Source organism: Anthonomus grandis, chromosome 2 (assembly GCF_022605725.1).
Source record: "Anthonomus grandis grandis chromosome 2, icAntGran1.3, whole genome shotgun sequence".
NCBI classification, from domain to species: domain Eukaryota; kingdom Metazoa; phylum Arthropoda; class Insecta; order Coleoptera; family Curculionidae; genus Anthonomus; species Anthonomus grandis.
In genome coordinates this window covers 31,722,419-31,728,613 of record NC_065547.1, presented here as the reverse complement: position 1 = coordinate 31,728,613, position 6,195 = coordinate 31,722,419, and the positions used below count along the sequence as shown (strand labels likewise).

At 33.7% G+C, this 6,195-nt stretch overlaps 1 long non-coding RNA gene across 1 annotated transcript; it reads right to left on the bottom strand.

The window, feature by feature from the left end:
• Window positions 1–1,818: 1,818 nt before the first annotated feature.
• On the bottom strand, window positions 1,819–2,238 carry LOC126733589 (uncharacterized). Its single transcript, XR_007659780.1, has 2 exons — window positions 2,059–2,238; window positions 1,819–1,967 (listed from the first exon to the last, which is right to left on the bottom strand). It is a non-coding gene; the product is annotated as an uncharacterized LOC126733589 (long non-coding RNA).
• Window positions 2,239–6,195: the final 3,957 nt, after the last annotated feature.

Sequence of the window (6,195 nt, the reverse complement as noted above, 5' to 3'; positions counted from 1 at the left end):
TGAACAATGTCTACATACATTTTGATGTAGCTTAGGTAAAAAGTGTAGACTGTAGACCTTAATATATCATTTAATTGATTAAAGACATTGGATTGATTGCAGGAATATTTGAGACATAAATATTAATAATAATAAAGGCTTATTCCTCGGAGCACACTACATAAAAATTGAAATATTTCAGAAAGTATTGCCCAAGCATTTTTGAACCCTGAAAATTACTTGTAAATTATGCCTGCTGTAATACCATGATTTTTATTTTTTGAGAACATTTTTACTCGTTTTTTTTTAATTTTTAACTTTGAAGTCAATGATCCTCGAAGAAAAAACTTATCCTTAAACAATACTACATACAAATTCAATATTTCAGAAACTATTACCTCAACACAAATTGGTACAAATGTTATACAGGAACTACAACCACCATATTTTGGTTATAATGGATTCATCCCTTGGGCTCGATGCACTCCAATCCCATAATTTTAATTGTTAAATTAAAGGTCTTTTGAAGTAGTATTCACTTGCATAAGAATTTTTCCTAAATTTTTTACATGGTCAAAGAAAGGTATAAGTTAAATAAAATAAAATATGTCTTATAAAATGCTATTTTATTTCATGAAATGCTCAAAATGCTTTCTATTTAGGGCTAAACAAAAGTATAATCTATTTTGAAACTCATTTCTCACAGTTTGAAATATTTCTCTTGGAATCGATGCACATTCTGTAATAATCTGTTGCCGAAGATCGTCAAGTGAAGCTGGTTGCATTTCAAATACAACAGTCACCCCAGGAAAAAAAAGTCGTGGGGTGTTAGATCTGGTGATCTCGCCGGCCATTTCATTGGACCTCTTCTCACAATCCCCTGATCTGGAAACTTATCATCTAAAATTAGCTCACAGGAAGAACATAGTGGGTGGCGCTCTATCTTGTTGAAAATGTAATAAATCTCTCTTTAGGCTTCTGCCGTCATGAATATTTAAGGTATCATTTTTAAATGTTTAGGGTGTCAATTTAAAAAAGTTTTTAAATTGACACCCTGTATGTAAATATCTTGTGGACATTACCATCGCCTACTAATATCTAAACCTTTGATATACCGGGTGGCCAACTAAGAATGGACGTCGGCGATATCTCAAGCCCTAATAGTCGTAGCGCCTTGAAAAAAAAAATTTTGTAATAAAAGTGGCCAAAAAAAAATGCTGGAAATTATTTTGAAGTTCATTGGTCAACCGCTAGAGGGCGTCACAGCTTCTTTAAATCTTAAAATTGCATTTTTGCCAAAAAAACTCCAATAACGTACACCTCGAAATATTATATTAATATTCTAGGAAGATTTCCTCACAAAAAAGTTTCTACAAAAATAAAATTAAATAAAAACTCTAATTTTTATAAAGTAAATCCTGGAAACAAATAACGGAGTAGAAACCATCACAGCCATTTATTAAGTATATACTAGCTATACATGAATGTATATCAAATTCACTTATTAACTCACACATGAAAATTCTTTTCCACAGTTTTTTTTCACTGATTGTCTAAATTCAGATTTCAATGCATGCATCAGAAAATGTGCACCTGTCTGCCAAACCCACGAATGTGATTTTTTGAATTTTTCACGGGAGCCATTTAAAGAGTAATAGGAAGTTCATATTTTGATTTATATTGGCTTTTATTGAAAAACTTTGTTAAAAGCTTGGTATATCAATATATAATGTAAACTTCTAAGGCTTAAAATATAAATTTATGAAAAACATTTTTTTTTGTTAAAATGCACATTAATGATTTTGGCAGATCAAATATTGTATAAAAAAAACTAATTCGTGATATGAAAAAATACTTTATTTTTTACTTATACAAAAATATAATAAAAAAAATAATTTTATTAATCTTTTTTAATTAAGCTCTTTTTATTCATAGTAAGATTCCTCATCAAAAGTGGGTTCCGGTAACTGATCTCTCATTTTAAACTTCTATAAAAGGGATGATAAATAGCAGAAATAGTGCCGTCTTTGGAAACTTTTTCCAAGTCCCCATATTTTAATTTTGTAATTGGCAAATTACCTTGGTAAGCTTTTTCTAGCAGTAGTTTTTTTTTGGATAACGTTTCTTGCTTCTTTTAGCAGCTTTCTCCAAGAAAAAGAATTCTTTGAAGCACATAAACAGGTACAAATTTAGATTTTTTTTTAAATTTTAGAATGAGTTGAATCACATTCTATCTTCAAATCGAAAATCGAAAGGATCGGAAACGCCAAAGTCACGAATGTGTCACATTCGCGATTTTGCGTCGTCCATCAAGAAGTACCGTGTTTTCACATTAGCTAAAATATGACGCTGTGTTACCAGATTATTTATTATGCAAGCACATTGCACATGCACGTTATTTCAGCAGATCAAAATAATTTTAATTTTGAATTATTTGGTATGGAAAACGAGAAATCGAGAAAATTTCACATTTGTGGTTTTGGCAGGTGAATATGGTATATCCAGAACATGTTCTCACGTACCTTAGGGATATTGATTATATATTCTAGAATATTAAAAATGTATTTGTATATTCTATTAAGATAAATAAAACAGATACTTACAATATAATAGATAACTTTAAATATCTGGTTTATTTAGGATATACACTATATGTACTGATAGTATATTACATAGTGTGTCACAAATGTATATTTATTTCATATCCATAGAATAAACAATAAAAAGAGACATTGTATATAATTATGTATACCTTAGTGCATTATGAATATACATAGCATTTGCATATAATATGTTTGATATGTAGGAACCTAATTAAACCCGAAGCACTATTTATAAAACATACTTGCCATAATATCATGCTTTAATGAGAATATTTCCAATATTTATATAATAATTTTTTAGTTTAAAGTGACTGATCATCAAGACAAGACTTATTCCTTGGATACCTACCACACAAGAATTCAGATATTTCAGAAATTATGTTTAAAACGCTTAAACGCTAAGCATAACATGTTTCCCATATTTTCATGTTTTTTGTTTAATAAGGTTACTTGAATTTTTTTAAAGTTTTTAGATTTTTAACTTTGATTTTTGAGCTATTTTTCGAAAATCACTACACAACAATTTAAATATTTCAGAAGATATTGCATGAAACACCTTGAACTCTATATATTATTTGCTAAAGATATTTCCTGTAATCTCTTGTTTTTTATTTCATAAAACTGCTTTTACTAGTTTTCAAAAAAGCTTCAAAAAAATTCCAATATTTTAAAAAATATTATTTTAATCTCTCTAAACTTTAAACATTATTAGTAAAACATACCTGCAATAATCTCATGCTTTTTGTCTTATTAGAATAGTTCTACTAGTTTTTTAAATCTTTTAAATCTTTAACTTTAAACTCAGTGATCACCTTAAAGACAAGACTTACTCTTCAGCAATTTTCCCTGCTTTCCTATAAAACGGATAAGAGAAAATTCTGCCTCACCTAGGCAAAATAGCAGGAACGAGCTTAGCGTCGGGATACATCCCCTGCAGCTGGCGAAGGGCAAGAGTTACCTTCATACCGAAAATAAGAAAAAAGGATGCGACTAACCCTAAATCTTTTAGACCTATCAGTCTGTTCATCGTTGTTTGTCATCGTCTGTTGCACATCGTTCAATAAAAAAACAATAGAAAAGATAGTAGACAACCACATCAGGAATGACATTCTATGGGGAGCACCTCTACATTCATGTCAACATGCATATAGAGCGGGCAGATCTACAAAAACCGCACTATAGCAACTAACATAAATTATCCAGAAAAGCCTAAATGAGAAAGAAATAGCCATCTCCGCTTTTCTAGATATATCTGAAGTATTTGATAACACGTAGTCACATGTAGCGGTCAAAAATACCCTAGAGAAGAGAAATTTGAACAAAACCATAATTCAATGGATTTGCCACACGTAGAGCCGAGACAACTGTGGGTGAACAAACCACAAGCATCAGAACTACTCGTGGTACGCCCTAAGGAGGGGTAACTTCACCCCTACTATGGAGTCTAATAGTCGATTGACAAACCATGGAATGACCTGCATAGGATATGCTTATGACATCATCATAAGAGAGCATATGATACGACCTTATAAAGAATCCTAAGGATTACGGAAGAATGGTATACATCAATAGAGCTGAGCATCAATTCCGCAAAAACTACCATTGTATCATTCACTCGTAAAAGAAAAATGCAACTCACCAGGGATATCTACCTGGGCAGACAACTAGTATATACATCAAACGAAATAAAATATCTGGAAGTGATACTGGATAGCAAACTTAGTTGGAATAAACATCTAGAAATCACAATAAATAAAGTCACTAAACCCATAATGATCTGTAAAAATCTAGCGGGAAAAAACTAGGGATGTTCTCCAAAAATACTGTAATGGATGTACACCATGATACATGGTAAAACCCATAATAACCTACGGAGCAGTGGTGTGGCAAGACTCAACGAAGTTAAGCACAGTAAGATGTAAACTTGATAAAGTGCAAAGACTTGCATGCATATGGATTACGGGAGCTATGAAAACCTGCCCAACAGCAGCACTGGAGGTGATAGTTGACCTAGAATCTCTTCGTCTGGCAGTAGAGAGTGCTACTAAAAGGGCTATTGTAGGGTCCAGAGGGTTATTTCCTCGGTTTAACACTAACATCGGAGATTTAAATCTTTATTCTACATTAAAATTATAAAATCGTGAACATACCAATATGCGTGTCGCACGTTCTCTTGCCAACTAGAGAGAGACTCACTGAACGAGAGAGAGAGAGATAGCTTACACTCTCCTCCCAGTGATAGCGAAACAACACAAATGATATGGATAAGCTACTACAGAGCACTTACGTGCACCTAAGGCTAGTTACATTATATAATGTCCACATGGACACATACATTAATAATAGAGGTAAATAACATTACATAGATGATATAAAATATATACATTTTGTCAATTGCCTATTTAGACCGTTTTCCTCAGTTTAAACAAATGCACATGTTTTATAGAAAAATCATAGAGGATTAACGCGGTAGGAACTGGTCGAACTTGGCGCATTTATATTCCCTAAATTCCTCTATAAAAAAATTAGAATTAGGTGTAATATCTTCTGGAAGGAAGAATTTACCCGAGAGTCGTAATGTGGTCTCGAACAAAAATTCCGCTGGAGAAGCACCGATGTCAAAACGAATATGAGCGTGCAAACCTAACAATATTGTGTGAAGTATGTGCGCACCCAGTTTTCTTCAGAATGGGACATTATAGCCGCTTTGAATACGCGATGCCAACGTTCAATCAAACCATTTGATTGGGGGTGATACGGTGTAGTGCGGATTCGTTGCGTACCGATCAAATTTAATAACGCTTGAAACAATCTTGATTCGAATTGCGTGCCTTGATTAATTGTTATGCATTTGGGCGAACCGTATCTGGAGATCCATGTGTCGAAAAAATTACGAGCAATAGTTTGTGCTGACATGTCTTTAATTGGTGTGGCCTCAACCCATCGCGAAAATCTATTAATCATAGTTAGACAGTATATATAACCATCGTATTGTGGCAACGAACCGACAATATCTATATTAACTTGGTCGAAAAGACCATCCGGGGAAACGAAATTATCCGGAAAGGTCCTGACGTGCCTGGTTACCTTTGACGCCTGACAGTCAGTACACGCTTTATACCATGACTTAACGTCTCGTTGCATATTGAGCCAAACATATCTCTGACGAATAAGGCGGTCGGTGACTCTGGCGCTGGAATGTGCTGGGTGATGGACCATACGGAAGACCAATTCGTAAAGAGCTTTAGGTACATGTGGTCGAATTGCTTCACCAGAGATCTTGCAATCTAGCGCAACATTGTCAGGCCCCCATTGGATTTTCTTAAGTTTTAATGGGTGGTCGGAGCCGTTTTAATAACTTTAAGTTGTTCATCAACCGCTTGTTGCTCAGAGAGTTCGTTTAAATTAAATTCTAGTGGTAATCGAAGAGCATCGATCCGAGAAAGCGAATCGGCTACTACATTCTCAGAACGATCCAGATGGACGAATTCCGTGGTAAATTCGTTGATGATTTCTCAAAAATCATCGGAATTGGATCGGATTGTTCCAAGACTGCTTCCATACAAAGATCTGACACATCGGTTTCTACCCTAATATTCGCCGTGATAGGAGG